The sequence below is a fragment of the Emys orbicularis genome, chromosome 17 (assembly GCF_028017835.1).
Source record: "Emys orbicularis isolate rEmyOrb1 chromosome 17, rEmyOrb1.hap1, whole genome shotgun sequence".
Taxonomy (NCBI): domain Eukaryota; kingdom Metazoa; phylum Chordata; order Testudines; family Emydidae; genus Emys; species Emys orbicularis.
In genome coordinates this window covers 16,286,654-16,311,292 of record NC_088699.1, presented here as the reverse complement: position 1 = coordinate 16,311,292, position 24,639 = coordinate 16,286,654, and positions in this window count along the sequence as shown.

The window sequence follows — 24,639 nt, the reverse complement described above, 5'->3', positions numbered from 1 at the left end:
ATGCAGAGATGACCCACACCTCTACTTCATCTGTGTAATTGGACCCAAGTGCTGTGGTCACTAGGACTTGGATGAAAGCTAGCTGGTTGAAACTCAACCCAGATTCCTGCTGCTTCCCCCAGCATCAGAAATGACAAAGTAATGGATGCCCCTTCGATTTAGGACCATGTCCATCATTTCTCCCTGGGGCTTGGGATCTTGTGTGGCCCCTCAGTTGCTCCTGGATGTGCAGATAGCAGAGGCAGACCAGAGTCATCTGTTCATGGCCTGAAAGTGAGGACCATTCTTGCTGGGTATAAACCTTCCCACAGCAATCCACACCTTTAGCTAATCCACATTGGATTACTGCAATGCACGCTACTTGAGGCTATGGTTGAAGGCCACTTCAGAAGTCCACCGAGTGCAAAATGCAGCTGCTTGCTTTCAATGATGCTTCATGCACGGTGTGCACTTTGAGTGTCCCATTGCTGCACTGGTTTCCAGTTTATTTCCAGATGCAGTTCGGATTGTCCATTTTGCGCTATATAAGTCCTAGCATGGTATGGGTTCTAGATGTCTTAGACAACCCCTGGCCACTTTTTATCCTGACAGTTGAGATAAGTTGGGAGAAATGGCCCAAGGTTTTCAAAAGTGGCAAGTGATTTTTGGCTGCCTCCGTTTCTGAATGTCCAACTTGTGACGAGGGCAGCACTCTTGCCCTGGAGCTGTCAATCCCTAGATATCTTTGGCTGGGGATTGGTAGCAAGGCTTTCTCATGGCAGAAGGGCTCTTGACTCCATGAATTTCATTGCTACTGAAGTCTGATGGTCTGTAGTGTGTGTGTGTGTGTGTGTGTGTGTGCGTGTTTTTTTCCAAACTCTAGATCACAACCGTTAGTTTATGTGATATGCATGAAAGGAATGATGTAATCGTGCTGTATAAGCTGGCAGTGCTGGCAAGAGCTGTGATGCGTGGTTGAAAGATTTGAAAAATACATTGCATACGATTTTCAAAAGCACTCACTGTTGGTCTAATTTGGATCAAATTGAATTAAATGCTAAAACCTCCCATTGACTTCAGTGTGAGCAGAATTTAGCCAGCGTGGAGTATTTTTTGAAAGTTCCCCCCTGAAAATAATCTTTTAAAGCTAAAGAAGACTTGCAAATATTTAAAGGAGTACACTAACAGTTCATCTAGTGCTGGCTAATGCTTCCTGCCTGCTTTTTAGCTGCATGGTACTATTACTTGTTTTTAGAAATTGGTTTGCGTTATTAATTGACTCAGAAGAGGTTGTGTATATTTTGCCTGTGCAGATCTTCAAGCTGCTATAAATATTCTTTTGGTAATACAAAGTTGATAGATTTACAAAATTCTTTGACTAAATTTTACTGCTGGTATAATTCGCAGTTTCTGGACTGTAAAACTCATCTTTTCTTCCTGTCTCTTTGTGTCTCCATCTTAATATACCCACATTTGATGTACCATACGCAGTACCTGAGATTGATGCTCCACTATTGAGCAATGATATTCTAGACTTTTTTATGTACTACATCTTGCTCAATCTATTACACTGAGGCCCTCAGAATGTCTGACCAAAGTAATCCCATCATTTTTCTTTTATCCTTATTTCAGATTCCTAGCCTGTGACTCATCCCACACATTGACACCATACGCTTTCATTGGGGTAGTCAGATTTACATATTGCTGCAATCATCCTGAAGGTTCAAATAAATCTCTCTCCTGTGGCATAAAGCTATTTGAATAATGGCTATGTCTAAAAGTGTGGACTTAATACCCAATGAGTTTGTCATCTTCGTGGAACTTGTTACTTAAATCTTTATAGTTGCCTGGAACTGGTTACCTATTTACATGTCCCTTCTTTAAATGACTGTAAACTTTCCATTGCTTATAACTACTCTGTTAATACTTTCCAATCACTGATGGTTTCTGCCAGCTAAATTAACCCGACTGTTCATCTACTCTGCCCAAGTCACTGATCATCTTCTCCCACACCTGTTTTGTTTACTGTTTATGAGTGAAATTCATACCATCAAGAGGCTTGTGCACCATTAAAGTCCTCAAATTAAATCTTACGTGGCACATGCTTCTCTTGCTGGCCCTCTGCATATGGTGTGTTTTTGTTGTGTGTTTTTTTCTTTTACTAGTATACAGATTGTACTGAAGGATCCTTTCTTGACTTCACTGGAACAATGGCATATCCAGTAACAAAATGTGCTCCTTGTGTGCCTGTCTATTAGTAAAACCCTGCATAGGTCTGTCCGGTTTAACAATCGTATCTAATTTCTCACTCAGTGTCCACCCTCATTTCTTTTACCAGAGAGTATGGACTTGTGTGGGAAGGGTGGAGTAATTGCTTCCGTGCAGCAGAACAGGACTTTGAGGCGTTGTTAAGCATGGGTTTATAACGATCTCAAATTTCTCGCTCGGGGTGTGTGTGTGTGTGTGTGTGTGTGTGTGTGAAAGAACACCCCCCTGAGCGCAGCACGTTTCAGTGCTGTAAAGCGCCAGTGTTGACAGTGCACCAGCGCTGGGAGCTCCGCCCCTCGTGGAGGTGGGTTTTTTTTATAGGGCTGGGAGAGCTCTGGCGCGACTACACAAGCCCTTGCCAGTGTAGACTAGCTCTAAAACAGACACAGTGTGTCTTGGGGAAGTGGTATGTGACATGATGTACCAGTGTTTTCTTCACATTGTTGTTTTTTGGAATACTCTTTGATAATACTAGCATGGTGAAACGGGAAACAGGTAGTCTTCATATGGTAGTAATATTTAAAATAGTACAGACTACATGCATGTTAAGAGTGTTTTCATAGACAGCACTGTTAGTATTTAGGGCCTAATTCTATCATCAGATTTAGATATGCAACCCTTAGTGTTAGATTCAGAACCTAATCCAGCCTCCAATGAAGCCAGTAGCAATATTCCCATTTGCTGGAGTGGAGATGGCTTAGGCTGTTGGTCAGGTTGCCAGCATGCTATGGAGCAAAGGTGATGCATGTGTGGGGTGAGGCACATGGGGTTACTGCCCCCACCCCCAAGATTTGCTGCTTGGCTTGTACAGAGCATGCTCAGAAACATCTGCTGCTGACCTCACTCTGCACTCCCCCCCCCATCTGCAGGTACCGGTCATCTTTGTTATGGAGATGCACACGTGGTGTTGGGAGTCACTAGTCCTTGAGTTCTAATCCCACCATTTATACTAATTTAGTTAGTCGGTGATTCATTTTCTCCATCTGTAAAATGGGGAGATAATACCTCATAGGGTTTAGCGGATCAAACTTTACTTTGCTTCAGGGCATGTGGATGTTTCAATTGCTGAGCAGTGGCCTCTGCAGGGCAGTTGGATGCTTCTGAACAATCTGTTACAATTTTTCAGTCTGAAGAGTGAATAATATCAGTAATGTATCGCTGCTGTTGTACTTGAAAATACAATACACAGTGAACAAAAGCAGATAGTATTGTGACAATATAAAGAATTGCATAAGATATTACAAAAAAACTAGTTTTGGGTGATGAGAAATGGTAAAGTACGGACTGTCTCAAGCTTCTTGCTAATAAATAAATTACCTGCCTCTGGTGCATATATGAATTGCTAATAGCCCTGTTAAAATTCAGACTGTGTATGCTCTGAGTTAACCCTTAAATTACCACCAGGTTTCTGTATCTTAGCTCTCTCTAGGCTGGCATAATTTAGATACGATTCGTTTTTATTAATGTATTTTAGTGCTTAGAAATATTTCCTGGTTTAACCTCATAAACTCTAGCTATTATTTAATAAGGGCCACTTAAAACAAAATGCTAGGCAGGATACTTGGGCTCAGTTGTGCTTATGCAGAGAAAATTAATCCTGGGAAAGAGTTGAAACCCCATGTAATTTGATTCTAGGTAGGCCAACGCTAGAAAATGTACAAACATTAGCGAACTGGCCAGGGCTTGGACTAGCTGACCTAAGTATCCATGTCTAAGGTCTGTGGTGATACTCAAGCAGAACTGGTTATAAATTCCAGCCAGGGCTGCCCAGAGGATTCAGGGGGCCTGGGGCAAAGCAATTTTGGGGGCCCCTTCCATAAAAAATAGTTGCAATACTATAGAATACTATATTCTTGTGGGGCCCGGGGCAAATTGCCCCACTTGCCCCCCCCTCTAGGCGGCCCTGATTCCACCTTGCCTAATGGCAACAGCTCAATAGGAGTCGTTTCTGTTTGTTGAGAGGGAATTTTTATCTTCCTCAAAGCTATTGTGACAGGATACAAGGGGAGAAGATACCACTGGATTCCAAGTGAAACAGGAGGTTAACCTCAGCTCAGCTTCCTCTGCCCTTGCCTAAATGCTCATGGGGAAAGGTCATAAATTTGCTGCTTTGGGGGATGGATCAAGAGGGAAATGGACTTTGGGAAGGTTGGCATAGTGCTGGGTTGAGCCCCAACCTATGGAAGTTATCTGTCTTCCCCCCCCCCCGCCTCCTTTTTTTTATTAACTAATTGCTAGTCTGATACTTATGAAGCCGGCAAGGGGTTTCTTCACTGTGTATTATTTCTGCTGAGTCAGGGTATGGCTGTAGTCGAGATGTAATTTCCAGCTCGGGAAGATGTATGTGTGCTAGCTGTAATTGAGCTGACGGCCTAAAAAATAGACGGGTGAGTGCGGTGGGGGGAGGGATTAGCTGCCTGAGTAAGCACCGAGGGTCCCAGGTGGTATTGTACTTGGGGTGGCTGCAGCTACGCTTCTATTTTCAGTGCGCTAGCTTGATCAGAGCGTGAGTGTAGACGTACCTTCGGCGTGAGTGTAGATGAACCTAGTCTCTCACTAGTTTACAAGATTATGCATTTTTAAATGGGATTAGATTCCATTTTCCTTCTCTGATTTACCTTGTTTATATATGGATCCCGGGGGGGAAGTTAAGCTGAGGTTAACCGCCTGTTTCACTCGGAATCCAGTGGTATCCTCTTTCCTTGTACTCGATCACAATAGATTGAGACTGTTGCTTTAAATGCCCAAATGACCAGGCTCATTCTCTTAAAGGCCTGCCCCTGCACATGTAAATTACCAGTGCAGTAGTTGGAACTGTCTTAGGTGGTCAAAATTTGTTCTGATTCCCTTCTCATCACCAAGTGCTGATCTCTTGTCTAGGCAAAGAATGATAATGGAGTGTAGCGCCAATTAATGTAAAGGTATTTTTTCCAATCGGACAAGCAAGATTAATCACGTCTTGATAACATCTCTTCATTGTATTCACATCTCCAGTTAAATTCCTAGTTTGTCGAGCTGCCTCATTTCTGAAAGACATAATTTAATAATATCAGTGATTTTTCAGTAGAGGCAGAAGAATCATCTAATAATTAAATACAGGCTCAGCGATTATATTTTTGGCTGTGCTACAGACTTGGGCCCAGATTTTTAAAAGGTATTTAAGTGGTGTTGCGCTCAGCATTGCAATACCTAACCGAATTAGGAGCGTATGTTTCATTTTCAAAAGGGATTTAGGCACAGAGGCCAAAACATTTGCACATGTGGCAAATTTTAAGCACCCGAGTAGTTCCCTTGAGGACTGCTCATATGCTTAAGTTAAGATGGGGTGTAAATTTTTGCAAGACTGTGGAACAATTTTGAGTGTCTCATTTTTTTGGGGGCCTCAACTTTTCCCTTGGAAAGGGGCCTGGTTTTCAGCAAGTCCTGAGCACCCATTCTCTGAAAATCAGGCCTCTGTTTAACGCTCCTCAAGCTGGGCACGCAAAATCACCAGATGCTTTTGAAAATCTCTGTATTACTATGTATATAACTTATCTATAGCCACTGATGTGACCACAGTGCTGTATGCAAAGGGTAAATGAACAATTAGTTCTCTCTCAAAATGTAAAGAAATCCTTCTATTTGAAAACACAAAAATCACAAAGTTCGTTGTATGATGGAAAATAGTACGGTAGGAAGGAAAACATTCCCTGTGTCTTCATCTCCTCTCCTCTGCCACTAGCTATTGTGTTTTCAGTTGCATACAATTTCCCTCCCCACCCCTCCAGATGTAAGTAAACAGACTGTCTCCCTGTAAGCTATTTGCTATAGTTTGTCACCCCACGCAGCATTCCAGTGATTTTTGTAGCACGCCACGTGCTGAGTTGCTGGAGGACGGAAAGAGTGGCAGGGGGCTGCACAGCTTCTAATTACAAAAGGGTAAAGCAAGTATCTGTCATACATGTATGTAGATATAAAGCAGGCAAGAGACAATAGAAAAATATTCTTTGTTCAAGACAGGCAGCAATACATGCTTTGTATTAGCAAGAAATTAGATCCCCTGATTATTACTGGAACTTTCCCATTATCTTCCAAATGAGCATGACACTCAGAACTATAAGGATTTCAGCTGGGGGGGTCCCCACTCCTCATGTCAGATGTGTGAAAGAGCCAGTCCTATCTCCCATAAGCCCTAACTGATTTGGGTTGGGCAGAGAAGGCAGCAGGTCCTTCTGCATCCAGAACTCTGGCTGGCTAAAGGCCTGTAAGAAAATCCCATCCGTTGACTTCCAATGGCCAGCCTGGCCCCCCATTAGAGAAAAATGCTGTTGCATAGTCAGAGCTCAGCCCTGCCCAAATGTCTCTTGCGCACAGCTGACCTGCCCAGTGGAGGATGTCCCAGTAGCTCTTCTTTGGAATTTATATAGCCTTATACCTACAAATTCAACCACTGATTGGATTTACATGAAAATGCATCCTGTGAATGTATTAAAGAGGAGGTAAAGAGATCAGTAAGCCAAGTGCAAACTCCTAATTTCAGGTCACTTTCTCTGCTGGAAACAAATTTGGCGGAACCCACAGCTAAACCATTCGTTTCAGCCAGTAGTCGAAGGGTAAGAGCCACAAACCACCAGGTCAGATTTGTCTGCTAACGTGTAACCAGATGCCAATTGGCTTGTTAGCAATGCCAGGGAGTTCAACCAGGTGAAAGTGGCCATTCTTTCCAGGCGCAGCAAATGGAGCATGCCAACTAAACCACCAGAATAGGCGGTACTGATAGCTTAACTGACATTGTATTATATTAATATAACATTCCCTTTGTGTATCTACAGCCTTATTAAATACAGGGAGTAGTTATACTTCTAGTGAGAACCATGTAGTCCAGCCTTAGTGGAGCACTGGACTTGGGCTCAAGAAACCTGGGTTCTATTCCCGGCTTGGCATTTGGCCTGCTGGTTGACCTTGGGCATGATACTTCCCCTCCCTTGGCCTCTGTCTCCTTATCCCATCCCTTGTCTGTGTTGTAGACTTGAATGATAAGCTCTTTGGGGCAGGGCTGTCTCTGACTTTGTATTTGTACAATGCCTGGTACATTGAAGGTTCATTTAGGGCCTCAAGGCACTACTATAACACAGTTAAAGTTACTGTTATAATGGAGTATCAGGAAGGCTGGGGACAGTACCTAGAGATACAAAGAGGTCTTCAATCAAAGCAGTAAGCTCTTGCCAGTGTCATAGGACCATGAAGTGTGAGTTTGTGTGTGAGAGAGGGGGAGAGTTGTTTTTACTATACGCTGGTAGGAGAAGGGATGAAATTGGACAGTGAGGAAAGCCGCTTAGCAGTATGCTGGAAAATGACTGCTTAAAGCAGTCAGGAAAGAATAACACAACAGATCGTGACAGTTAGGGAGTATGAGTCTTTTCCCCCCTGCATCTAATGATGCATAATTTAAAGTGGTGTTAATCTGAAAAATGGTAGGCAACTTTTCAAAGGAAAAAAAAATCAATCAACCATAAAACAAATACTACTAGTATTAATAACATTGTATTTGATGTCAAAGGTCTACCAAAGTACGTGCTTTGGACCTGGATGTTCTATCAGTGATTTCTAGCCATTTGGAATGCTCAGACCATGTGGAAAAGCCATTGCTTTACAAGTAGCTGGAAATGTGCTAATTAAAAGTACAATGAAAAATTGTGAAGTCTGGTTGAGCAACATATTTGACCCGAGGTCTTGCGGAAGAGTAATTTCTGCCTCAAGGTGCAGTGAAGTTACTGAAGCATAACAGCTACATCTCTTTCAGACCCAGATCTTAGTGAGATAACATGCATGCCTTTGATTTTTTTATTTAGTTATCTCTTCTTTTTTGAATAGCAAAACAAAAAAGTCTTGTAATGATGAAATAGGTCCGCCCCTCCACCCCCCCCTTCAGGACATTTCCCCCCTAAAAATATAAATAGGCAAAACATGTAATATGTATAAAAATTATAGCCTTAGTCGCATAGCTATTCACAGAGACTGCTGATTTATAACAAACCCTCTCTGGTATCCTAAGAGAGGTTGTATTCAGAGGAAATAGAAACAGAGAGACCTGAGATTAATGCACTGGACTACGATTCAAGAGGTCTGAGTTCAGTTCTTGGCTATGCCACAGATTCTGGGTGAGACCATGAGCGAGTCACTTTATATCTCCGTACCTCAGTTTCCCAGCTGTAAAATGGGGACAAAAATATTCCCTTTGTCTTGTCTATTTAGATTGTACATCTTCAGAGAAGGGAATTTGTCTTGCACTTGGTATGTACAGCACCTAGCACGATGGAGGTCCTGATCTTAAGGCACTACTGTAATATAAATAATACTTAAACTAGGTGGTAGTGCACTTTTCCCCCTCTGCAGCATATAGAGCACTTTAAATTCTTCTGCTTTTCTTACTTAGAAGCTTGCTGGCTCAGCATATTACAGCTAATGGGCTTGTGACTCTCTATCCACAACAATGTAAATCAAGAGTAACTCCACTGAATCCAGTGGATTATGCGCTAGTGTAAAATTGATGGGAGAAGAGAACCAACCTAGTCTAAAAAATGGGAACAGCTCAATGAATATTTCCTTGAGTTTAATTTCCCTTCTTTACATAAAAACAGTCTGTTGAAAACATTTTTCTAACGTGTTTCTAGAGGAGAATTGGGCCCTGAAAGTAGTAGGTACATGGCTACAGGGATCTTTTCTTCTATGAAAGGGAAACCAGGGAAATAGACTTAATTGATGGCACTAAAAGAAATATCAAGGGAACAAGGGTGTTCTATTGCAGCTAAAGTGGTGGGGAGTTGTGTTCAAGTTCCTTCCCGTTTTTAAAATTCTAGATCAAATAAAGGACTTCCGAATGGGTTTTTTAATGGAAAAAATAGCCTGTTAATATTTTGGAAGAAACCTTCTCTTGTACTCTTTATCACATTATCTTGCACAGCACCACATGAATGTGGCTGCCTTTCGAACACATGTCACCCAGCAGCATGCTCATCCAAACATCTTGGTTGTCTGTTCTGATTAGATGTGGATAGCGCATGTGGAGGAGAAGCTTGTATTTTGCTGACAGATGCCCTTGCCACAAGTTCCTTTAAGATATTACCAGTTAATTATAAAAATAGCAGACTTTTTCCCCCCCAGCTAGTGGTTTGGTTTTTTTGCGCGGCGGGGAGGAGGAGCAGAAGCAGAGGAAATCTAGGGTTTCAGATCTTGACATCAGTGAAGGAATATTGCTTAAGGGCTTAGTCCTACTCTTTAATAGGCAGCATGGCCTATGATGTGACTTCAGCAACCGTCATCTGCATTTGGGTGTCATGAGGCCATAGAGATCGAAGGATGGGAGTCAGCTCTTAGTTTTTCTTTTGAAAATCAGGATAGGAACTGGGAACTTACACCAACTTCTGTCTTTTATTTTTTTTAAATAATGGGAGTATTTAAAAAAAAAAGGGAGTCCCCCCCCCCCCCATTAGCTCAGTGGAGATTGTTTTAGGTATTTGTTTGCAGAGGGCCAAAACTGTAAGCTATGCTGGGAGGTGCTGAATTTCTTCAATATTAATGGCAGCTTGTAGTATTTTTTTCATCTGTAGATATCAAAGCACTTTTACCAAGGAAGTCAATATCATTCTCCCCATTTTACAGACAGGGAAACTGAGGCACAGAGGGGCTAAAAAAAAAAGTGAAAATATTGGTGTTGATATTGAAAATATTGAAGTGATTAAAGTACGTTGTGAAACTAATGAAGAAATTCCGGCTGTGGTTAGTGTTGAAGAAAATGCTCTAAATACTACCATATCAGAGACTACCAGGAATCATGTTGATCTGGATATCTTTGACAATACTGCAGAGATTTGCGAATCACATCAATCAGAAATTCAGTCTGACATTGAAATATCATAAGAGACGACCCGGCCCAATGGATATTGAATGATGCTACAATTGAGTATTTATCAACGCATGGTATTAAACAAAATATCGATAGTGATTTTACTAACTCAAAAAGGCAATATACTGATAAAATGCGTGTTCTAACAAAAAATGTACAAAGAGAAAGCCAAAAAAAATCTGAAATTGAAGACTACGAATTTGACACAAGGAGAAAAAGAAAGCGTAAACTTCAATCTGATGAGACACGCGAAGATGAAGTGGAAATGTGTGGTAGAGATAAATTTAAAGTAGATATCTTTTTAACAATACTAGACCTTGTATGCTCCAAATTAAAACGCAGAAGTAATGCGTATCAAGAAATTTATGGCAGATTTCAGTTTCTCTCTAATATTACCAATACTTCAACAACAGATATAATAGTTCATGCTAAAAAATTACAGCTATGCTACCAAGGAGATTTAGAAGAATCATTCGTGAATGAGTGTCTACATTTTCGATCGTATTTGGAAGGTGTCGAAATCCCTGAAAATGAAAAGAAGTCAATTTCAAGATATTGCAGCCTTCTTCGCAATCGAAACATTCATTCAGTATATCCAAATATTGATATTGCCTTCCGAATGTTCGTTGGCACACCTGCTACAAACTGTTCAGCGGAACGATCATTTTCAGCATTAAAAAGAGTGAAAAACTATTTGAGGGCTAATCTCAGTGAAGAAAAATTAAACTCCCTTTCTCTCCTGACAATTGAAAAGGATCTAACAACTTCTCTGGATTATATAGAATTAATTAATAAGTTTGCCGCTCAAAGGTGTAGGAGTAAACAAATGTAACTACTTACAATAAAAGAAATAAAAGTATGAGAGTAGTTTCTACATAAAATAAAAAATAAATATTTGATATACACCGACCCCCGCTTGAACGCAGGGTTTTGGATCCATGTGTGGTCCCGCACTATAAGCAAAATCGTGCTATACAGACGCGCGTTCAAACAAGAGTCCGCTGTACTTGTAATTTTATTTATAATAAAACTTGTAAATGTTCAATTATTATAATGATATTTAGATTCATTTTAGTTCAAATGAATTTGTAAAAAAACTAAAACAAGTTCATATGGGGCATGGGGCGGCAATTATTTCAGGGCCTAGAGGCCGCAAAATCATTCATCCACCACTGGACAGAAATAAAGATCACCTTAATAAACCGGTAAGTGAGCTAAAACCATTGATGACTATTACCCTATGTGGGTTCTTTTAAACAGCCTTAAAGGGGCATTTAGAAGATATCCTGATCATACAGATCTAGGGGATGAGAAATCCATACTGTTTAAGAATTTATTATAGGTGGTAAATCTGTTTTTATCATCACCCAAGGATCCATCAGAAACCAATTACTCAGCAGTCTTGGATCTGTGGATTACACATAAGAGGAAATGTGCTGGATTCCTGGGGGTACTGTAAAAAAGGGTTTGCCTATTGAGTTGGATGCTTAGTTCACATTCCATTGATTCTTAGGGTGTGAAAATGTTACCTCCTTTGCTATCTCCACTAATTTGCTATAGCAAAACACAACTTCTGAATTTACATTTGGATTTAGGTATTAGATCTGACGGTGTTCAAAGATGCTGTGTGCATTTCGAAGAGTGACGTTTCCATCCACTCAAGAGCAACAGAAGCAAAACCCTATCATCTAGTTGTCTGAGAAAAGGTGGGTAGGGCATAACTTACATTGATTTTGTTTGTAGTAAATATTCCTGAGGATAATGCACATTAATAGAAAGTCTGAGCTTTAATTGACAGACTCTGACACGAAAACAGAGACCTGACATGAAAAGAGAGACCATTTCTTATTACTGGGCACACAGAAGGTCAGACTAATTAGTTCTCCAGACAACTTGCTTACTTCATCACGGGAAAACATGAGTATTTCTGAACAACACTGGTGTGCAGTGCAACAGAGAATTACCTTTTGAAATCATTAAGGGACTCACAAGCGTAATGCACCTGAGCAGATGACAAGGTTCTAGTAAACCAGTGCATATTTAAAATAAGCTCTAATTTTTGCCTTGATTTAATGCACCTTTATCTCTTTAATGAAGGTCCTTGTGAATTTTAGAAAAGGGGGAATTGAAAGTGCCCTGAGATGCAGGCAGAATCAGGTTTTACCTCCATAATTCAACCAATTGTTCTCTGGACGGGCTTAGCCAGTATTGTATTCACACCTGCTTGGATTCCCATAAACAAGGGCAGATGTGTCTACAGTAGGAGGTTAATTTCAACAGTGATGTTTCCCATAATCTATGGTGTGATATATAACACTGGGACGATAATGTCAGAATCCTGACAAGGGCAGTTGGGACCAATGTTTAGAGCAAAGTCAAACCTGAGGCTGAGTGTAGCAGAGGAGTTCATAGTCTAGTTCCAGGCTGGGGTAGATAACCAGGATCAGAGTCTGAGTCAGATTTCAGGGTCCGGGTCAGGAGGTGAGGTCCAAATCAAGCTGAGGTCGAAGCCAGGAGTTCAAGAACAGGAATGATCATGGCACTTACAGGAGATTCACACTGTTGCCTGGACACTTCTTGGAACATCCCTTGGGTTTATATTGGGCGGGGAGCCAATCAGAGCCATGAGGCTGCTGCCTGTCAGACTCCTTGAGGCGGGACCTCCTATGGTCTACATCCTCAATGAGTAGCGGAGCGCAAGCTGGTTACCCACTGGCCCTTCCAGGTAATGTGGTTTTGGTAAGGGGGAATTAGCCAAACTTACACATCACTAAATTTGACATGAGAGTAGAGTCTGTTTGCAGAGGTCCTAGGATTTGAATCCTCAATGGAACGTAAGCACAGTGCATTCCACAAGAGGATAGCCCAATGTCTTGATGTTTATTATAGGGGGAGGTGGTAGGGACTGAAGGCGGTTGAGAGTTTTTCAGCAAAACATTTTTCCATTGGAAAATGTTGGTTGGCCAAAACTTCATGGGAATAGGTCAGTTCTGATCAATTTCCCGTTTTTTGAAAAATTTTTGAAAACAAGTTTTGAATGTTTCAAAACGTCTTGTTTTGATATTCTCAGAATGAAAAGTTCTTTTCTATGGTTCAGAATGACTTTTCATTGCTTAAATTTAAGTAAATGTATAGATTTTTTTTTTAAAAAAAAAAAGTCAAAATCTAATGCATCAATATATTGAAACGAAACATTTCGATTGACCTGATCTGAATTTTTTGGAGGATTTGGGTTGGCTAAAACCAGGGCCGGCTCTAGGCACCAGCGTTCCAAGCATGTGCTTGGGGCGGCCCTTTTTTTTTTATTGCTTCGGCGGCGGCACTCCGGCCCCCCTCCCCCCCCCCCTTTTTTTTTTTTGCTTGGGGCGGCAAAAAACCTAGAGCCGGCCCTAGCTAAAACTTCTTAGTGTTCAACTTTTAGTCCCAATTGGGGACAGGAAAATTTTGTGAAATCTCAAAAATTCTCTCGGGACAGGAAAACCATTCCCCGCTCAGATCTAGTAGTCAACCCCTGTATTTAGTTGCCTAATGCTTTCCAGGTGACCTTTTTTGAGACTCTCTAACGCTTCCATTATTTACAGCAGGCCTTAGCAATTCAATAGAGAAAAAGGGCATATGCATTATGATACAGTCTTTTATGACATGATCACATGCTATTTTCCTCCACAAAACCTCGGTCCCTTGGTGCACCTGTGCACTGAATGAATATCAATAGTGCTTCCATGGGCAATGTTAAATGTGGCATTTCATAGCTACTGACTTTGCATCCTAAATAATGTTCTTTTAACAAAGAGCATTTTGTATTAATGTATGTATTTATAGTCCATGATGTATCAACAAAGATGAGAGTCCTGTTGTGTGAGGTGCTGTACAAAAACATAGTAAGAAACTCCCGTGAAGAGCTTACAATCCAAATAGACAAGATGAAGAGGGAGAGGTATATTTATCCCCCATTTTACAGGTGGGAAACCAAGGCACCGAGAGAGTAAATGATACACCCACAGTCACACAGGGAGCCTGTGGCAGAGTGGGGCATTGAATCCAGGTCTCCTGAGTCTCAGCCCATTGCCTCAACTACAAGACTGTCCTCCTTTCTGCGTAGATATGTTTTGCACAAGAGAGTAAAGAGTATGTCTTGCTATGTGGGGAATGGTGGTTAGTACATGAAGATCTTTATACAAGAAAAGAAGAAGCCTTTTAGTGTTTGGCATGTACATCCAATAGCTCTCCCAGAGCAGTTTCCAGGGTCACTAGTTATTTACCGAGCTGTACTCTGTTTTTCCCCCGTGAAAGTGCATGAAGAGCTGGAGCAATTTAAATCAAAGACATGCGAGAGCCCTGAGGCGCTAGAGCTTTCACTGCAGCCACAGGATCAATTATCTGTGAAAACTGATGTTCTTCCAGGAGGAACTTAAAAAATATATCCTATTTTGAAAGTGGAAATGTCAAATTTGCCCTGTTGATAGGGCCATTTTAGAGTGAAAACGGAGCCTTTTCCACTCAAATTCCTAATACTGACTGAAATGTGGCAATCTTAGTGTGGGAATGAGGATAGTTCACTCAAAAAATGGTGTCTCTTTGAGCAGAAAGGCTCTGTTTTAGAACAAAACCCTATAAAATTTGACCTAAATATGGGCCTCAGATTTACCCCATTGCATGGAATGTTCTGCAAACCCTTAATGCAAAGATTTCCTGTAACATATATGGCAGTGTCTATTAAAAAAAATTAAGGATCTGAAGAGCTCCTCCTCCACTGCAAAATAGAATCTGGTTTTGTGCTTATGGGTGTGTGTGGGGTGGTGGTGTTTTTGTTTTTGTTTTTTTTTGCTGCTTAACTTTGCAGTTGGAAGTAAGAACAAAAGTACAAAGAACAATGTTTTAATATTTTTGTTGGCTAATCCTCCTTTTATCACCCCTTTCTTTTTGATATATTCCCTGTTTACTGCTTCTGTTTTACCTTGACATCTAGACTCTGAACATGCATACACAACACCTGATGGTGTCAGTGGGACTGCTGCAGACATGAGTTTCCTCACAGTAGTGTCCTGTCAACAGCGATGACTTTCAAGCCTTGAATTTGACATTGATGTCTATCCCAAAGAGAGCTAAGAACCTGAGTGTGTGCACGCACGTGCATATTCACTGTATTTAAAGGATTTTCTTTCTTGGTTAATGCATCTGAATGGCCCTACATTGTTAAACTAATTCTTACTAATGAAGCCTCAGTATTGTAATATATTCTGGAATCATGAGAGCGTGTTTCCAGGTAATTAATGAAATAATTTATTTGCTCAGAGTCTATAGGCATGTTACTTGCTTTTGCTGTTGAAAGATATAGGCATAGATTTGTTAATTAACTTGGGGCATTTTGTTTTTTGGCCTTTTCAACCAAATTAACAAGAGTCAAATTCTCTAGCTTCATTTTGTCTGAAACCTTTACTACTGTTCTTATAGTTGTTGCAAGGATCACATGAAAATTAAGTTTCCACGTACCATCAACTGATGTCTATTCAAAAGATATTGCGTTTACCTGTAAATTACAACACAAGTTTTGCCTCCCTATCACAGTGTTATGTAATATATGTGCATCTAATATGGACGCAGGTCAAATCATTTAAATGAGTTCAGTCTACAAAGGTTTGATATGTGGCTTGTAAAAATTAGGAACCATGTATAATATTGCTTTTTACTTGATGTGAAATAATGGAAGCCAGCTGCTTTTTATATTAAGACAATATTCATGCAATACTCATGATCCCAGCATTCATATGGCCTAATCCTGCAGATGCTTAAGTTATTATTGGTTAAATAGTGGGATTCTCAGAAATGCCTTGGCATTTAGGGGCTTTAGAATATCTCACTAGACCTCTATATGCAACTTTTGGCTCCTAAATGTCTTTAAAAGTCTGGACCGTAATGCTTAGTACTCCCATTGGCTTCAATGGGATTGCTCATGTGAGTAAAGGTTACTCATGTGCTTAAGTGCTGGCAAGGTTGAGCTATAAAATACCACTTACTGGAGTGGCTGGGCAGGAAGGCAAAAAGGGTGTAAGGAGCAAGCATTTGTACTTAGAAATTTGGTAAGACTTGTCAGTTGGCATGCATGTGTGTTCTCTCCATGTGCCGTCCCAGCTCTGTGCAGACCTTGGCAGGATGACTCAGAAAGACCACAGACTCAGTTCGGTGGCAGAGGCGCTTGGCCAGGTTTATTGCCCTCAAGACACAGTCCCAGTGTCCCATAGACTCTCTACAGGTACACGAACACGTGAGTGCCCAGTGGCAAGGACTCGGCTCAGTCAGCAGCGGGACTTTCGGCTGCCCCCTGGGCTGGACAAAGGTGCCCCTCCATTGATATAAGCAAGTTACATATTAAACTCCGGACCTGGTTAGTTACCAACTCTACACCTTGTTCTGGCTGGTCCGAACAAAACATCCCCATTCACTGTCCTCCCATCTTTGTCTTACTTGGCATCTGTGTGTTCCTGTACCATCTCCCAGGAGCGTGTTTACATGAATATCCAGCACCTAGTACTTCAGGGTGCCTGTGTTTCAGCAATGCTAACTGTGTTTTTGCCAAGTTTGTGTGCCAGACAGTGAATTTGTAAGCAACCATCTGCTTTATGACAGGGCTTGCCTTGTTGCTCATATTCTGCCTTTTGCTGACTTTGGTTCAGGCCTTAGGTCTTACACCCGCCCCCAGGCTCTCTCTCTTTACTACAAGACAAATCTAGCTCACTTTCAGATTTAATGCCAGTGGTTTTTCACTTGAGAAATATGATTCATCTGGCAGATTTGCTGCATAAGATGAATGAAAACTGTGCTTCTGGAGGTGCAACATGGTTGGCTAAAAGGACATTCACGCCGACATTTTGTTGTGTCGGTAATGACCTTGCTGTTTAGAGAGTGTACATTCCTGAGTCTTCTCTTGCATATAAAAGAGGAGCAGTTCCACTGAAGCCAAGTTATATTGATGAAAATCAGAGACGGTTCAGGTCATTTATTTTCTTTTTAAGTAAAGCACAATTTCATTTATACAGAGTGGCTCTATGAAGAGATGTGGCCATTTGGAACCATACAGGCAGTCTGACATGTACTGACAGAGTTCCCATCATAAGAGCAGCAGTAGCAAATAATAAACCTCTTCCATACCAAATAAAAAATAGAGATGGGTTGCCTTGATTTTTGTCCCTGTCCAAAGTTCAGGATGGTTGGGGGAAGGATCTATCCCTTTGAACCACTGCTCCCCTCTCCTCTGCTAAATGACACGGTGATCAATTTATAATAACCTTGCAAATGCTGGGGTTGTTGAGCAGAAGTACAGTCAGAAGAAACAGAGTGACACGATACCAGTATGCAGCCCTTCTTTCACCCTGAGAAAGGTATCAAGCAATTAATCAAACTAGTCCTTACCAAATTCCACCTTCAGGAATATAGATATTGCAGTCCAGCTATGAGGGATTTATTGCCACTTGGCCCATATTTTTCTCTCATAAAACTGACTGTCAGAAGGCATCAGTTTAACAATTTCTGGAAAGGAAACAGAGGAGTTTTTTCTAGTAGGGGAACATGTAAGCCTCTCTGTGTGTGCAGGTCACTTCCTAGAGCAGGAAGAATGAGGGACTGAGAAAATAGGGGGCAAAGGGTAAAATCTGTTGCAGAACTGAATTTCTATCTGACTGTACCTAGTCAAGTACCAGTAACTCATTCCCTGGCAAGTATTTTCTGTCATAATGGCATTACGGGCCATTCTAGAAGACTGCACTGTAGTTTAAAAACTTTGTTGATGTTTCATTAAAAAATGGCATTTGACCATCTCAGCTCACTTCCCAGGAGCAGAGAGTAAAACCTCATTGGACTCATTTCAGCTTAGCTACTAGCCCCCTCTCTCCCAATGCTCATGCCCTCCTCGTCTCTCCCAGAAGAGGCTCAAGATGATTGCTGGTGAGCACTTGCTCTGTAATATTGCTGTTTGGGCATAATGTCTGGCCAAAGTTTTATATGCCTTGGGTAAACATGAAGTATTTGAAATAGGTTTCTTAAATGTTTTTTTTCACCCCAGGAAAATAGTCGCTTTTGAGATGTTGTTGGGGAGATGTGCAGATAGCTTGCCCAGGGAAAAATCTTGAACTGTACATAGTGCTCACATTTTTGCCTTTGAAAATGTATTGCACATAAATAAGCCGCTACTGATCATGTATTCTCTATAGATTTATCAGAGGCTTCCAAGTTATATTTAACATTTTAATGTAAATATCTCATTTATTTAATTTAGTTTTCTGATTTGAATTAATTCTACTGAAAATAAGTTCAGCATTGGCTCATTACCTGTCAAGCAACATCAGCATACTTATGGCCCACGAGCCAGAGAAAAAGGATATCTTGTGGGGGAGGGGACGGGCTAGCACTCTGGAGAATGAGGTTCCATTCCTGGTTTCTTATGGGAGACTGTCCTTAAGTCACTTAATCTCTTTGTGCATCAGCGCCTCATCTATAAAATGGTGATAGTGATACTTCCTACCTCACAGTGGCTTTTGTGAGGAAGAGTTTGTTAATGTTTGTGAGACAGTCTGAGTTGTGTCAGAAGTTGAGCTGATTGTATTAATGCTCTGTAAGAATCTAAAGACTGGTCTACACTAGAGAATTAGGTTGGCTCAACTACATCACTCAGGGGTGAAATACTTTTGTTCTAAATAAGTGATATTTTGGTTGGTTGATTGCTAACTACCACTACCAGAGGGCACAGACTTGCAGGGTCTGGACGTGAGTCAGACCTGCTGAGGTGATGACAGGTGAATACACAGGGGACATCCCAACACCTTGTCTGAGGCTAGGTCTACACTACAGCGGGGGGTCGACCTAAGATACGCAACTTCAGCTACGTGAATAGCGTAGCTGAAGTGGCGTATTTTAGGTCGACTTACCTGGCTGTGAGGACGGCGGCAAGTTGACCGCTGCCGCGCCGCCTTCGACTCCGCTACCGCCTCTTGCCGCGGTGGATTTCCGGAGTCGACGGCAGAGCTATCAGGGATCGATTTTATCGCGTCTTCACTAGACGCGATAAGTCGATCCCCGATAGACCGATTGCTACCCGCCAATCCGGCGGGTAGTGAAGACGTGCCCTGAGAATGGGAAAATTGTGTGATTTCACCCCTAGAGAGAGGCATGAGACCTCAAAGGGATGCACGCGTCGTGGACAGACCAAGAGGGGGTTGGAAGTGTAGCCTAGTAGCTATGAGTGGGAGCATGGGAGGAACATAAAAGATAGGTGATTCTATTCCACAGAGGCTTTTATACTGCTCCCTTTGCCATAGTGTTTGAACACCTTCCAGTAGTGCATTAAGCAATGTGACTAACATCTGCCACATGTGGTTCATTCTTTCTCTCATCTTATGAGTCTTTCCCACAACCAGGAGGACTAGAAACTTCTTAAAAATGAAAACCAAGATTCTTACATAATCACGTGACTCCAGGAGTCGGGCTGTAAATGTCATGAGGATCATGATAAAATCATGGATGTTTGTCAACACTGTTTGTTTGTAAATAATCCACGAATCAGTGGTTCTGTAAAACTGTTAAGTAGTATGAAGTCTGAAGACTCCTTTTCAGGCCAATATTTCAAATATTTTACCGATGATAAACTAAGCCACAGGCATTTTAATGGCCTGACTCTGCCATTCTGTCTCTTGTTGAGTGCGAACTTGTTCTGTGAGTGGTTCCTTTTAATTTTAATGTGACTGCTGAGGTGTTGGGCTTCTATTAGTCACAAGTAAAGGTGACACAATCAGGGCCTATTGACTTCTGTGGTCTTTGCCTCGGGTCCTTATGTGACTACCTCAAGGTAGCACAGTGAGTGAGTGAGTGGCAACTGGGCATGGAACTCCAGAGCCTTGGCCCCAAGTTGTATGCTCTAATCACTAGACAGCGCTGCCTGCCCTAACATAAGCAGAACCTGCATCTGACAGAACTTAAAGCACACAGTTGGCAAATAGAACCCTCCAGTCTTCAATCCTATCATTATGTGCAGGGTGAAATGCAAAACAAATCATGTGCAAAGGTTTATTCAGGAGTCTCTTTTAAAACGTGGGCCTTCATGACAGAAAGTAATTAGAGGATGAGGTTCATTGTGTAGTAGGCTTTAAAATACAAAATGTATACGTACATTGTATACAAAGGAGTGGAAACCAAAGGCATTACACTGCAATGGCTAAATTCCCCTCCTCCCACCCACAAACTCTCTGCACATTTTAATAATATTGTAGTATGAGTAAGGACATCATTGTGCACAATTCGTTTGCTGACTCCAGTAATAAAGCATTCTGCCCTTTATTTATAGGACTGCCTCAAGGATCTGACAGGAGGAATTGAGTATGCTGCCAAGATATTAAATGAAATTCCCCAGAAAGACATTCTGTGTTCTAAAAGAGCCTCAAAGGCAGAAAGGGAAGGAAACGGGCAAGGTAAGTCATACATAATGATCTCAGTTGGCGTCCATTGATCTGGTCCAGCATCCTTTTGAGGATGGAATATCCATCAAAGTCTTTTAAAAGTCACTTGACTGTTCTGGTTAGTGGCTGCTGTCACAAACACATGCTGTACAGGGGGCAGGTTATTTGTGAAAGGGACAGTTTCCTTTGACCCAACTAAAGGAAAAAATAAACAAAACCAGGGACTGGGCCCTTTCACAATCAACCTGAAAGTCAAGGAGAGAAAATGCACTTGAAATACATAAGGGCAGATTGTCTTTTGGGCTTCTGGTCCCTTTGCATTAGTCATTTCCTCAGCTGGGGATTCTCCTTGCATCGGCGAGGCTGGCATGACTGGTTCCTTTAGCACCTCCTCATGCAACCATTAGTGTAGGAGGTCTCAGAGATGGGATGGGTCTGGATGGTTGCCGTGACCGCTGTCTGGAGGACGACAATTCCATTTGTGAAGTTCTCGGGGTTTCAATTTTTTTTTCTACCTTGGAATAAAACTGCAACCTTTCAAACATTTCTACAAATAAAAGGTGTGTCAAAATGGCAGTCTTGGGTTAGAAAAGCTCAGGTTTTCACTTCACGCCCAGAGAGCTCTGGACCTCAAAAAAACCATTGCAACAAAAATCTAGTTGAAAGCAATTGCCTTTACAAAATGTTTCAGCTTTGGCAGAACAACATATTTCAGCATTCTGACCAGCTTTGTGCAATTATGTTCCAGCTGTTACGTGCTGTCATAATGCCCCCCTTGGGGAAGAAAACCAGCCAGCATTCTTTGAAGTAGCCCCAGTTGCTGCTCTAAATATTGCCAGGGCTGAGACTTATGTGGATCTGGCCCCAAAATCATGGAGCAACAATTGGCTTTTTTCAGTATTGTCTGCTTTTGTGATTTCATTGAAATTCTAACCATATTTGGTGTTTATTTTCTTTAAAGACCCTTCTATTGGGTTCATGTTGAACACACGAGAATCTCAACTTTCATTAAAAAAAAATAGTTTCTAGGCATCATGGTTGCAGAGACAAAATCTTATGACTTAAGTACACACTGAAGGTTTCAAACCCAAATGATAAATATGAAGAAGCCAAAATTATATTATTTTTCAAAAATCTCATGATTTATGGGGGAGGAAAAGGGCCAGTTTATGATTTTTTCAACACCTGGGGTTGGTGGTATGAGCCACCTTCACTCAGCTGCATCCTGCAGAGAACAAATAAAGCTGAGAATCTGGCTTAGATATATACGTGGTAAACTCTGCCTGATTGAATGTAGACATTTACTTTCAGCCATCTATCATGAGGACAAAAACAAACATCTGCATTTGACGACACCTTGGTTTTGTCAAAAACGTACCAGGTGAGCTTTTAGGTAGGGAAATAAAACTACACTTCAGATACATATGTAGCAAAGGTATTTATATGGTCCCTGTTATCATAGTATGTGAGCACCTCAGAGTCTTTAAGGTAGTTATCTTCCCAGAACCCCTGTGAGGTGGAAAAGTACTATTATCCCCATTTTACAGAGAGACTCTCTGCATCTCTGTTCCCTAAGTCACTTGCTCAAGGTCACACAGGAAGTTTGTGGTGGAGCAGGGAATTGATCCTGGATCTCCTAAGTCCCTGGCTAGGCCCGAAACACTGGACAAGCTTTCCTTTCAAAGTAAATATATATATATTTATCTGAAGCACAGAGAATTTAATGGAGTGGTTTCTTTCTCTAAGGTATTACATTCCCATTTATCACACAAGACCATGTCCTTTTCTCTGTGAGAAAACTCAGGAATACTCTGAAGAAACTGGATAGCTGCCAACGTATGGAACGGGAGGGGCTTTTCAATGACACCAAATAGTTAGTATTCTGAGTACAGCCATGTTACTGCTTCGTACATTTCTGGATGTGTTGCATCTCTTGTGAGTCCCAAGGGCCTTCTGCCTTTTGGTTGTACTTGTTAGTGAGAAAGGAGGCTGCAAGGGCTAGACTGATTTGTTAGACCTGTGTTTTATCTCCTGCTCTTTCACAGACTTCCTTGTTGACCTTGGGCAAGTCGCATAATCTCACTGTGCCTCAGTTCCCATCTGTAAATGGGGATAATGGCATTGGCCTACCTCTTAGGGGGATTGCAAAGATAAATACATTTAAAAAATATGGGAAGCGCTTAAGCACCATGTTAATGGGGCCATATCAGTACCATACATAGACAGATCATTAAACGGTCTAGGCAACTCTAGTATCAATACATTTTCAGTTAGACAGAATAGTATGGAAGTATATCTGTATCATGAGATGAAAGGTTCTTAAACTTTGTGTGGAATTTCTCTTATCGGTTTAAGGAACAGATGAATACAGGGATTTGTTGGGGTTTTTTTGCCCACTCAGTTTGTGTTTTGAGGGAGTAAAATTTTGTAGTGCTAATAAATGTTCACTTGTATGCAAAGTTTTTTTTTGCTTAGCTACTTGAAAGGCTTTACAAGCTCCTGGTTGCAGAAATATTAAAATTTATTTTCTCTACGTCTTAGGGCCTACACTGCTCCTTTAAGATCTCTTAGAGATCATTAAAATGTTCTAGGGTGGACAAATCACAAATTGTACCCCTTTTCCCAGAGCCACAGGGCTGATTTCCTCTGAAATACAGGAAAATGGCATAAACATTCCTTAATATTCCATATGGCTTAGATTTAAAAGCTAGGAGAAGAAAGACAGATGGCCTGTCTAATCGACTTAAATAGAGGGACCATTACGCTGGTTGGAAATGTTACCCCTGTTAATGTTTGCCTGCACGTAGGGCTTGAGCCAAAATCCATTGAATTCAATAGGAATAGTTCTGTTCAATTTCCTCCTTGGGAAGGACTATGTGGTTCTTCAGAAATTTGGTGTGCTCAACTCTGAACTTGAATCCAAGAATTATGAGCCAGAACCCACCTAAATTGTTGGCCATTTTTCTGGCCAAGGGTATAGTTTTCAGTACTGTATGTGCTTTAATGCCTCTCTAGTAATCACCTGACCAGTCCTTAAATGATGTTTCAATAATTTATATTTAGCTTTTTTTTAAAAAAATGCCACAATGTATTATTATTCAAGTGGTGAAATGTGCTTGGGGATGTACAAAATATAGCAAATCTTGAAGTTGCAAGATGAAGCATTCTGAAGACTAGTGAATTCTGAATGCAAACTGATGAAGTGGGTTTTAGCCCATGAAAGCTTTTGCCCAAATAAATGTGTTAGTCTCTAAGGTGCCGCAAGGACTCCTCGTTCTTTTTGCTGATACAGACTAACACAGCTACCACTCTGAAACCTATTTTTCACATGTTATATCCTTGCCCTTTAAATAAAATTATGTTGATAGGTGTAAGTTTCAGGATCCAAAGAAACCTGTTGGAGGTCCCTATGTTTTCTCTGCTCTCTTTTTGGTTGCTTGGACTACTATAGGACAGATGAATAAGAGTAACTTGTCCAGCTAAGCAGATTGTGTCATTTTTAACAGCAACACCAATCACAAAATATATGTAGCCAGAGCTTCATTCTGCTAGTGAAAAAATAGAGAATTTGTAGATGGGTAGCCCATAGGGCTAGCTTGCCTTTGTTATATTCACTGCCTTTCCTTCATTACATTCTGTCTTTGTATTCAGCAGTAATGAAAGGAACCTATAGGCATTAGGTTCAGTAGTTAGCATAAGTCTTGAGGCCTATGAACTTTGGCACAGATAAATTACCTAATGGTCACCCCATAATCTATAGATCAGGGTACAGATGTTCTTGTGACTGGCTTTCTCATTTAAAGACAAAGAAAAATGTAGATTAGCCACATAGAGACCAGAGAAAAGTAAGGCTAAAGGGTACTGTATTCCAGCTCCAAAAATATGAGCTGTGCTACTTTCATGTGGAGTAGTTGTTGAAGGAATGCTCTTCTGGTAGCAAGACTGTGAGAATAGCTTTGATCTATATAAATTAAAAATTTATGCTGCCATATAAAGTCATATAGACCCCTTCATACAGAAGGATTCCCAAAATGTTTAACAGACGTACCTGAGAGGACCGTT